The sequence below is a fragment of the Bactrocera latifrons genome, unplaced genomic scaffold (genome assembly GCF_001853355.1).
Source record: "Bactrocera latifrons isolate USDA-ARS-PBARC rearing strain unplaced genomic scaffold, ASM185335v1 scaffold_46, whole genome shotgun sequence".
Classification (NCBI taxonomy): Eukaryota; Metazoa; Arthropoda; class Insecta; order Diptera; family Tephritidae; genus Bactrocera; species Bactrocera latifrons.
This window is the reverse complement of record NW_017537112.1, coordinates 1,216,830-1,228,909: the sequence shown is the minus strand read 5'-3', so window position 1 is coordinate 1,228,909 and position 12,080 is coordinate 1,216,830. Positions and strand designations below refer to the sequence as shown.

The 12,080-nt window shown below is 37.9% G+C and overlaps 1 protein-coding gene across 4 annotated transcripts in view; it reads right to left on the bottom strand.

Annotated features, from left to right (window-relative positions):
* Positions 1-12,080, bottom strand: part of LOC108973138 — a 170,927-nt gene that overhangs the window by 51,741 nt on the left and 107,106 nt on the right. The window contains exons 1-2 of one of the 4 annotated variants that reach the window (XM_018940189.1): positions 6,714-6,752; positions 3,152-4,769 (exon numbers count right to left, since the gene is read on the bottom strand). The exons of 2 other annotated variants lie outside the window; for them this stretch is intronic. The gene's annotated coding sequence lies outside the window, so the exon portion shown is untranslated. Of the gene's footprint in view, positions 1-3,151; positions 5,306-6,713; positions 6,753-12,080 lie in introns of those variants that run through there. One more of the 4 variants, XM_018940186.1, reaches the window with a different exon arrangement.

Sequence of the window (12,080 nt, the reverse complement as noted above, 5' to 3'; positions counted from 1 at the left end):
TATAAACATTTCAAAAAAAATTTAAAATATATAAACAACCTATTTTAACTCCTGTCTCTTATACACATCTAGATGTGTATAAGAGACAGGAGAGTGGAAAGCGACAGTGGTACCCTCTACTTCGGTATTGCAAAAAAAAATATTTCAAATAAAAAAAATTCAATAAAATTAAATTTAAAAAAATTAAAATTAAAAAAAAAAAATAGAAATTTAAAAAAATGTAATTAAAAAATAAGACGAAAAAGCAAAGAAACTCGTCCCAGTAAATAGCTGTGATCATACCATTTAACATAGTAATCGGATCAGTACTTTGGTATGCCATGCCAAATATTTATTTTTATTTGACGGCTGTCGATACTGTGGCACAGCTGGTTCAAAATAGACACACACACGCATACTTGAATGCTGTATAAATTTAGTTTGATTAGTGCGGTTTGGTAAAAATAAAGTGCTGTCGCAGGTGGAGTGTCGAATACGAGGTGCTTAACTGGTTGCAGAATTTTGTTTGAGCTTTGTTTAATTGATCTTTTTAACAGCAGCTACAACCGATAGCCTAATGAGACGTTTTACAGCCGTTTTTTGTATACCTTGGGGTTTCACTGAACGCCAGATTCGATTTAAAGATGAAATAATGAACTAACAATCACTGAGTTTCATCTATAGGGCTTAACTTAGAAGACAAAAATAGGAATAGGTAAAGACAATGCGATCGATGCAACTTTTTAAAGAGTTTTCAACTAACCAATTCGTTACTAGTCAGCTAACCTATTTACTGCCTGATCTTTTGTAGACACAGAAGTGCTCTTGGAAGATACATATGTATGTACATACATACATACATGCAGAGAAAATTTGAGTCAAACGGGAGCAATACTATTCATTCATTTTAAGATTTTCTCACAAAATTTTAGTTATAATAAAGTAAATTTTATAAGTTTTGATTGAAATGTGATAGTTTGTTCAATTAGTATTGCTATGTTTGATCGCCGAAGAAAATAATACGAAATTCCGAGTTTTAGGCACTTCAAGATGAGGTGTGCTTAGAGTATGAAATTGTATAAGAATTCATACAAGTAAAAATAATCTATAAAAATTTAAATTTAACCCATTGGATGACAGATGGAAAACAGTTAAAAATTAAGGATAAATTGGAGAACCTGTTGAAATCTATATGAATGAGTAGAGTGATCTATAGATTGGTTACCAGACAAAAACAAAATTTTTTGAGAGAAAACCTTCAGTATTTGGTTACATTTATCAAATACAGTCGATAATTACATATTATTAAGTTATATATAATGTGATCTTGTATATAATCTAACGTCTGAATTAAAGTGAATCATGTTCAACCTTTAGAAGAAGCACACAAATAGACTCGACAGAATAGTCTTACTATAGGATGGGATAACTTTTGAAGGGGTATACGGAATGAAGAAATTTCTGCCTATGTAACCGAAAAAACTGTAATTTTACTCGGTAATGTACTGTTGAATCGACAAAATTGATAAAAAAATATATGCAGATGAAGATATGAGTTATAGCAGCTTTATGAGGTCTCTAGGAAGAGTGTCGAATTCCCAGTTTAAAGGTTAAAACTTTCCATAAATTTATCCTGAAGAGGATAATAATAAGTTTGGCACGAAATGTAGATCCTCTAAGATAAAAACAATTTAATTGATGAGCTTTACGAGCTGCGTTGATTTAGTTATGACCCACTGTATATATGTACATGGACGTCGCTTTTGAGATATCGAAAAAAATTTTACAGATGTCTTTCTCTCTGCCATACAAATTGACCGCTCAAAATCAAGTTCTTGTATGGGAACCTTTTTTATTTGACAAGTTAGATTCCCGAAATTTGTCATAAATTTTTCTCTGTAGCAGATCTACAACCTATGATTATATTGTCAAGATCGGACTACTATAGCATATAGCTGTCATACAAACTAACCGATCAAAATCAATATAAACATCTTTTTATACCCCTTAATGCTTCAAAAAATGCAACTGTGAAGGGAATTACAGTTTTATCTTGCTTTTATAATAAAAATATATGTAGCCGTATGTGTGTGTGCGCTTAAGTGCCTCAATAGGTCACCAGCCGCCGATGTGTGCTCTGAGTCAGCGCTGCGCTCAACGCTTAAACACCGTGTATTTATTTATTTATAAGGGTATTCCTCAAAATTTCACAATTGCTGTTTACAAAAATACAAACACACAGACATACATATACATGTTCAATCAAACGCAAACATACTGTGAGACATGTGAGTTTAAAAATGCCGTCAAACCCCATAATTTTATATGTGTGTCTGTATAAATTTATATGACTATGTGTGTATGTATGAATGTAGCAACGAAGCAGACGAAAATTACGACAAGCAAAACAACAACAACAAAAACAAATACAAATGCGCACAAACAGTGATGCATTTTGGGTGAGAGCAAACACAAAAAAAAAAATCAAATGAAAACCTAAAAATTATATTTAAAAAAAATTGAAAAAACGTAGCATACATATTTACATTTGCATATATCTTACATATGTGCGTTTGTATGTATATTCATATATATGTATGTGCGTTTTCTCGCTCGCTTGTATTGGTTTCTTAATAAAAATGACCTTTGCATGTTAATTGCTAGCATCTGTGGTTGTTGTTATTGTTTTTTATTGTTGTTGTGTTTGGTTTCTGGTACACATACATATGTTTATGCGTGTCACAGACAACGCACGAATTTAATATGCATGCTTTCAATCTTGATTGCTGCCACCACTCTGCTGTTGTTGTTATTAGTATGGTTGTTGTTGTATTTTTTTATGACGACTGTTGCTGCACATGTGCTGCTGCTTTTTATCAGTCAGTCTGTGCGTTTATTTGGCGTCTCGTACACATATGTATGTATATGTTTGAGCATGCGTGTTTGTATGTACATATGTGCAACTGTCTGCTGGACTATCTAGTCGCTGTCTGGGGTCTTCGCTCCGATTTATCTCGAGTTTTCACACAATTTCGAGTTTCCTCGTTTTTTGTTTTTGCTACGCTTTTGGTGAACACATTTGGTTTAGTAAGTGTTTGTATGTTGCTATTGTTGTATGCTTTAGCTTGACTTTATAATTATGTACATATGTATGTGTTTAAATGCTACTTACGCAGTCTTGCAGCGTTTGGAATCGCCTGCCTCCACTTTGTTGTAATGCTATTTTAGTGTGTTTGTTGTTGTTGTTGCTTGCGCTGTAATTATCTCTTGTCAATGCAGGCTTTCTGCGGCGGTGCGCTTGATTTAACCGTTCGCGTTGTCGGCGTGTAGCAACTTTTATTGCTTTTCTTATTGCAATTGTTGCAGTTATTTGCTTATTGTTGTTGTTGTTGCCGCGTAGCGACGTGACGTATTCAATTTGCTGTTATTAAGCGTGCGCTTGCTTGTCGTTGCCGTTGCCTCTAGACTTGTCGGACGATCTTGCCAAGCTACTGCTGGATTGCCTTGTCTGCCTTGTGTGGCCTGCCCTGGCACAACAACAATAATAGCCACAGCAAGTTGTACAACGGTAAGTGTCGCGTCGGCGACTACGGCTGCGCTGCCGTTCGACAGACATCCATAGACATTGGCAGGTATGCTGGCGCCGTCTTTAATGCCACGAATATTTCATGCTGTTTACCAATGAGACTAGCTACAAGCAATCCAACACAAGCAACAACAACACTACAATAACAGCAATGACATGCAACTATTTAGCTCAACTTGTCTTAAGTGTATGCTGTTGTCTCGTTGTTGTTGCGGCTTCCTTTTCAGGTTCTCGGTGATCTTCTGTCGCCTGTTGGCTGGCGCTCAGCTTGTGACTGCTTTTGCTCAGTGGCTACACACGCAGCTAGCTATATATGCTCACATGCATTTATGCTTGGATATGTGTGTGTGTGTTTGTATCTGCTAGATACTTTATTTTTATTATTAGTAGCTACGGCTTGCACGTACGGCGCTTGCTTATTAATGACTTTGCTGCTGTTGTTGTAATACCGTTTTGTTGTTATTTTTGTTGTTGTTGCATTTTGTACTCGTCTGTGGCTTCCTGGAGGTTGCTCTTATTGCTTGCCACTACTTGAACGTCGGACAATGTGTCGCCGCTGCTGACGTCGTCGTCACATATCTTTTTGTGTAACTCAAGTGTCTTCGTTTACATATACGTACACACACACGCGCGCTCAGTGTTACTTAAGTGCAATGTGTTGGTAGGGTATTCCTCGACCTTTCGCTCAAGTATCTTTATGATCACTTTGGTTTTTGTTGTTTTTGATAAAGGTTTTGTTATTTTTCGTCCACTTCGTTTGCTTTTACTGCGGCTATGGCTTTGGCTTTATTTGCTTACAGTCACACACAGCGTAAATTCGTAGAACTCAATTAAACACGGCGACACAGTTAAGAACCTTCGGTGAGGAGACACTCTTGTTTTGATGAGTAACGAATTTTGGACTGTCTAATCGCCAGTTGAGGGTTGCGCATGGGTAAGGAGGATCACTTGCGAAGCGAGGATCACTGGCAGATCACTTTAACTATCGGTTTAGACTATTGGCGTAGTTAGCATTTTCTAAAACGTTTATTTGAAAATCAACGGAAAATCAATTGGCAGTGTTGCCCGATCGTGTCACTCAACACATGCTGTATAAATACATACATACAAATGTACTATATATGTACATATATTTTTGCACTATTTTAATGATTTGCGCGCTACAAAATTGCACTTCAAAGCGGGCGCTGTTGATTTATGAATACTAAAATTTACAAAAGAAAAATATTTTTTTTCCACATGTGGAGCATGGCGCGTATTTTCGTATAATTTCACTTAGTTGCAAGGAACGCGCAATTTTTACATTTTTCCACCAATAAAGCGCTTTCCCTTGCAGAAAATCAAAAAATTCTAATTTTTAGAAATATTAAATATTTAAAATTTTTTTTTCCAATTTCACCAAGCGCGTTCTGTACACGCGATTACTACACTTGTTGCAGCCAATAAGCTAGCGTTACGAAATTAATACACATTTCCTGCGCGCGCGATAAAAATTGAAAATCGCTAGGCGCTTACAGTCGCCAATTAACGCGAACGCGCGCTTGCCTTAAGTAAGTATTTTTTAAAAGCGCGCAAATGATCGTGCGATCTCAAACGTCTGCTCAACAACTAACTAGCTAAGTCTAGCGTGTATCTAAATATGTTTGCGCTTAGCATACGGAATCGCGCGATCTTGACGTATGCAACGTTACGTTTAAACTGAAATGTTTTCTATTTGCTTCACACAACACACAGCAATAATAACAGTGCATGCGCCGCAGTGAGCGCTGAACGTCAGCGCCGACATTGACGATGCGAGCGCTTTGCACCAAGTGACTACCGAGTGCCGCGCGCCTGCACACAAACATACATGCATATGTACATATGCCATATGCGAGCGCTGCAGCAACAACATTTATGCCGCTTACGTCTACTTCAGGCGGGCGCGCCAACAACACACAAGTGTACTGATAGTGCGTCGTCGGCTGAGTCGTGGTCGTGGTCGTCGCTTGCAATGATAACAATAACAACACATGTGTAACAAGATGCTGAATAACAGCTATGCGCGGGCATAATAAAAATGGGAAAAGCAGACAATCGGAAAGAAAAAAAAAAAACATAAAAGAAAAAAACACCAGCGCTTAAGTGCATAACAACAACAAAGGCGAACAAGTCTGACTTTATGCTAGCGGTGGTGTGACTGGTGAGTGTGTGGCCCACAGTCGCAACGTTTGAAACCCGCACGCACACACATACACATTGGAGACAATAACCCAAAGCAAACAGCAATACACAGAAAATAAAAATAAAAAGTACAACAACAAGCAGTTTTGACTTCGACGAACATACGGCAAGCAGACACAACGACAGCCCGACTGCGGACAGACGACGCGGCATGCACGTTGAGCGGGCGGGTTAATTGAACGCGCTGCCAGTCAGACGCGTTGCCAGTTAGACTGCCGGGCCAAGGCAGCGCGCGCTCATAGGTCGTGTAAACACTTTCTAGCTACTATCTACTGGCTCAATTACTACCACTTCTTCTGCGTGCGGCTTTGGCAGGGTATTCTTCTTCACACTATGCGCTGGCAATCACCACCACTTGACTTGTGCGACGCTACTGTCGCCAGTCTGTCGCGGTCGACGTCGATCTCTGACTTTTTGATAACTTTTGTTCTTTTGCTTGGCTGCGCAATGCAACAGATGATCTTCGGTCGCTCGATGGCATTGTGGTTGACTTGTACCCTCGTTTTTGTTTTATTTTTTCTTTTTTTCTGATTGCTGTGTGTTCTGCTTCTTTTTCATTGCGATTGCACACGCAAGATCGGACGATCGTGCTGCTTGTATGTCGTCACAAGCAAGCGCGCTGAATTCTTGCGTTCTTTTCGCTGCTCTTCGTTTTGCGTTGATCTTCGGTTCAATTGCACCTGTGAGCGCGCAAAAAAAAAAAAAAAAAAAAAATTACAAATAAATTCGCAAACACAAAACAAAAAAACGAATGTTTTTTTCACACTAACGTTCGTGCCTACGACGCGTTCATCAAACCGCTCGAAATGCACAGCGGATGTTGGATGGACAAAAAAAGAATGCCAAATCAGTTTTACAGAAATACACCAGATGACGTTACAACAAATAAGTATAGAAGTACAATAATGAACGACAAGAACGTTACGAAAATGCCAGCGCTTTCAGTAGCCACAACGAACTTGGCGACGATCACTTTATATGCCGACTGCTGAAATGCCACAAGTTCGCAAGAACTGAAGACTCATAGACGTCGCGACCACAGCGACATAGTTCTGGTTGTCTATGCGCACGACCATTGCGATCAGTGCACGACCAACGTAGCGTCGAGTCGTCGCCCCAAAGCAATAATATCTCGGTTGACTCGCTGACTTGTTGGCTGGCTGACGAACTGGCTGTTGATGGTGGCTAAGCGCTAAACAACAGCACATACCGCGAACGAGTTTAACATATGACAACACAATACAATACGAACAACTGCTAGAACTAGCAACAATGACAGCACCGACATGACAGGCAACAAAGAATAAACGATAAGACAACCGCACGGCGACAAAAACAATTCAAGCAATGCGCTGATATGTGTTTGGCGTGCACAAGTATAAAGGGGGGATCGAACGACAAAGGCTGATAATAAACGAATATGACAAAGTGAAGAATAAAGTGGTTGTTGAAAACGAAAACGCTTTGCTTACGTAGCGCAATAAGGCGGAGCAAAAGTAGATAGAGTATTACATATACACTAGTGGATCCGGCCACGCGTTGCTGTGATATACATTTTATACTATTATTCATATCATAAGCTATTCCATACAGTGAAGATGTTATTTACAAAAAATAAATGCGAAAACTTTTTTTTCGGTATAAGAATCCAAGGGATTGTACTTGAGATTTAATTTTGGATAACTTCATACAAATAAAATTCATTGGAAAAAATAACAAATTTAAGGCTGCTTTCTCTCCAGTTAATAGAGCTTTCACTATATTTTTACTTATGAATGTTTTTCACCGTCCTATCTTCTAAGTTGGATCGATCTGGATACAGTGTGCTAAATTTTACTAAAATCAGTTCAGTAGTTTGGGAGTTCATCGCGGACAAACAACGTGACACGTGATTTTTATATTATATATGTGTAAAGATATGTGTACATATATATAAACATATAAAAATTATCGAAAGCCATCTGAGTAGTCTATGAGCTCAAGATTAAGACTGTACGACTATAAATTGTTCAAAGTAGACATTTTCTTGGCGATATCTGTTAGTTACTTTAATATCTTAAGTGTTTATAAGGTCAAGAGTAATAATATACGAGTGTAAATTGTTCAGTATAGTAGAATCATTAATCGAGACCTCCTATAGTTACTCCAAGATCTGAATGATCTATGATAACGATATCAACACTGTATGAGTATGAATTGTTCAAAGTGGAAACATTTGTGGAGATCCCTTGTAGAAGTTATTCTACGGTTTGAAACGACTATGACATCAAGATTGAGACTGTACGAGTATGACTTGTTCAAAATGAAAACATTCTTGGAGTGATTTGTTCATTTGTCCAGGATCTGAAGAGTTTATGAGATCAAGAGAGAGAGATCGTGGATTAAGATAAAGAGTGTACAAGTATTAATTGTTTGCAATAAAAAATATTTTTGAAGCGATCCTTTATATTCTAGAATCAGAAAAGTCTATGAGATCGAGATTAAGACATACAGTCTTAAACTTAATACATTGTTCAAAGAGGAAACTTTCGTGGAGAAATTTCTCAGTTATTCCAGAGTCTTACAAGTATAGAAGATCAAGATTAAGATCATACGAGTATAAATTGTTCAAAGGAGAAATATTCTTGGAGAAATATCTTAGTAATTTCAGGAAGTTTGAACGTATATGAATATAATTATTAAGGTAGAAATGATAGATTCTAAGGAAATTTGCTGATTGGGTTACTAATTTGACAATATTTGGACAATTCCGATCTAGCAACGGATTTAGTAAACAAATTAAGAAATGTTTTTTTTAAGAAACTATTAATTGGATATGATTTTACCAAATTGAGCTGGTAGCGAATTAAACGAGACTTGCTGAAGAATTTGCCATTAAAAGACAAAATAAAAAAGGGTAATCCATTTCTAGGTTTCCTACTATTTTAAAGAAAAAACAAAGAAACTTCAAAATTGAACTGGGCAAATTTATTATCATTTGAATGTTTATATTCATTCTTTTTTATTTATTTTTTGAAAATTATCTCTATCAAAAATTGGGCACGGATAAGTCTCAGTTTCGATGACTCGTTCGAGCATTTCGTCTGGAAACTAGCGAGTGAAACGCGTGATTTTTTTTTGCTCCAAGGCCTGAATCGAAACGGCGTCTCTACATACACTTTTGACTTAACATATCGCCACATTAGAAAGTCGAACGATGTTATATCACACGATCTTGGTCCAAAACGGGAAATTACGTGCACATCGTAATAAGTGTGTCTAACAAAGCCAAAATATAATTGCTAAGGGGATTAGCGATCAATATACATACATACATACATGATTTTCTTAGAGATCTCAATCAAAATATTATTTTCAATCTCAGTATATGTATGTTAGTTTAAGGTAGTTCATAAAACAAAAATCTATGAGCTAATAGCAAAATTATTTGCTGAACTGTTTGATGCCAAGTAAAGTGCGAAGCGATCATTGATAAAAAGTGTTCTAATACAAATACATAAATACATCTGTATGTATGTACATATACACATAGCCTAATTCAATCAGTGACCGATTTCACACAGCTAGCAGGCAAGCTACAAACTCAATGATCTATTAAATTCACAATTCGAGAAATCAATTTGAACAACGAAATGCTCAACGTCTAAGTAAACAACAGACCAATCAACCGAAACGGTGTTGTTTAAGTACAACTATACAGCCACTGTGAGCAATGCTAAGCGAGTAGCAAAATGTATGAATTTTAACGAATGCAAATTGAAAACCACACATACACACTTCAAAAACAACAATAATAAGGAGTCTAGAACACAACTTATACAACATAAAGTAGCGAATGCAAAGAATAGCAGCGCAAAAATACCAAAGCGAATGTAATCACAAATCAAATGGCAAAAAAAAACATTAACAAACGGAGGAGCGAGTGAACGATCGCGTCCAACAGTCGAAAGATCGAACGATCCAGCAAGCAAGCAAGCAACCCACAATTATGCATAACAATATAATAAAAATACGAAACACACACACACACACACGTATATGTTACGAAAAAGGCATGAAATAATTGAAGTGATCGTCGCCACACGCTCGCCCCCACTCGCGTTCACCCAATCAAGCGCACGATTACTCAGCAAGAAATCAGCAGCAATCAGAAACACCACAGCGGCAGCAGCTGTGTGAACCAACGACGCGTCGCTCTTAAGAAACAAGTGAGACGCCGCGCCGATCATCAACTAAACGCCGATCGTCAATGATCGCGCGGTGCGCGCTTCTGTTCAACCCAGCGCATTGCTTTTATTTTCGTTGCCATTTAGCTGGTTTGGCGTTGGAATGGAGCATTAAGACGGCGGCGCGGTGTTATACGGAGCATTGTCGGTTGCTGATCGTTGACGGTGTTAGGAAGTGGCGCACTCGCCGCCGCCACAAAATGTTGCTGCCATACGTGTGCGCCAATTGTATGCGCATGTGTGTGTGTATAAACAAACAACTGTATTTGATTGAATGCAAACATTTATATGGATATATACATAAGTATCTAGATACCTATACACATACATACATACACGCATATATATGTATATATGTAAGGGTGAAGTTCAGTTGTTATTATATGTTTGCACGTACATATGTTGCGCGCGTACACCCATTCAACGCTACCGATCGTGGTATACGGCCAACGTCACGTCGCGTCAGCCCCAACGCGTCTCTTGCGCGCGGGGCTCCTCCAAAAGGTGTTGATGATCATCGACGGCAGCGTCATGATTGCGCTCATGACTGTCATGATCAGCACGATCAGTAAAAGTGTATATGTATGTATGTATTTACTTAAAGCGCTGCCAAAACGTCGTTGCGACTGCCACAACAAAACCGAAGTCGAAACAAAATAACCAAAAACATTCAAGCATACCAACTACAAAATAAGAAAAAAAAGCAGAAGCAGCAAATAAATAAAAATTCAACATAAAACAAAAAGAAGAAAATATATATTAAACAATCGTTCGACTTCGAAGACACGTTGTTACGTTTCTTGCGCTGCCGCCGCCGTTTTGCATTGCGGGTAGAGACGTGCCGTACGGTTGGCGACAACCAGACGCCAAAATGCCTCACAGTGTTTTTTATATAATTTTTGTTTTTGTACTCGTACCTATATAATGATCGCCAACTAAACACACAGCTATTCGAACACTTCACTTTGCGTTCACTCGTTGTGTGTACGTGTGTTGGTTCGTGTGCCCGAGCTGATATCGGCTGGTTGTTATTCTTAGCCATTGTTGTTCTTTGACGTAGTTGGTTCTTGCTATTTTTGTGTCGAACGTAATTTTTTGCAGCGCAATTCATTGGCTCTGATCGGCGTCGTCGTCGGTGACTGCGGTGCAGGCGGAGGTCATGTTCTGTCAGTAGACAATCTCTCGATCAATTCGCGTTCGCTTATTCAGTGTTGCGGAGTATTTTCTCTTTTTCATGCACATGCTGATATTTATACTGGTTTCTAAAATGTGTTTTCTTTTAGTCTTTGGCTTTTTGGTTGACTCTTAAGTATTCAGCGGTTGGGCACTACGATAGTTCTTAAGCGGATCAGCTCATGATTGTGGTAATAGGAATGAATGTGGCAGAGTTGCCAGTTGGTATCAATATTATGGGATTTTGCAGTTTCGTCAGATTGGTATCTTGAGATATTTCGGTTGTGGGTTGGTGGTGGTGTTCTTCTTAACAGATAAGTGAGTCAAAGCACCTCCTAACCATCATTTTTCTTCCTTTCTCATATATGTATTTACATACATACATATACTCTCATATTTCAAACACAAACTATATTTTCCAGTAATTTTAGACTTTGTTGAGACAGAGTTAGTAGTTTCCATAAGTTTAAAGTAAAGCAATCTCTCTCTCTCTCTCTCTCTACCCCTGTGCTTAAAGTATCTTCGGGTTTTAAAAAGTCTTAATAGACCAAATTTAGGGAATATCTCAGAAACCATTTATTTGGGTACTATTTCAAGTATTTACAGAGGGACTTAAAAATGGAAACTATTATCAAATATTTTATTTCTTCGATAGCCGATAGCCGTCTCGAATATACATACATACATATGTATTTAAGAATGTCGGTTATGCAGGTAGGTTTTAATTATCAATGCGACCGACTAAAGTAGATTCAAGATTAATGAAACACAACATTTTTATTTCTCAGTAGAGGAGGATGGCCTAATGGTTCTGTGGTGGACAGTTCCATCGGCGAAATCTAAATATTCACCGTTGGATCAAAGGGTGAATCTGGAGTAATTCATAGAAAGCA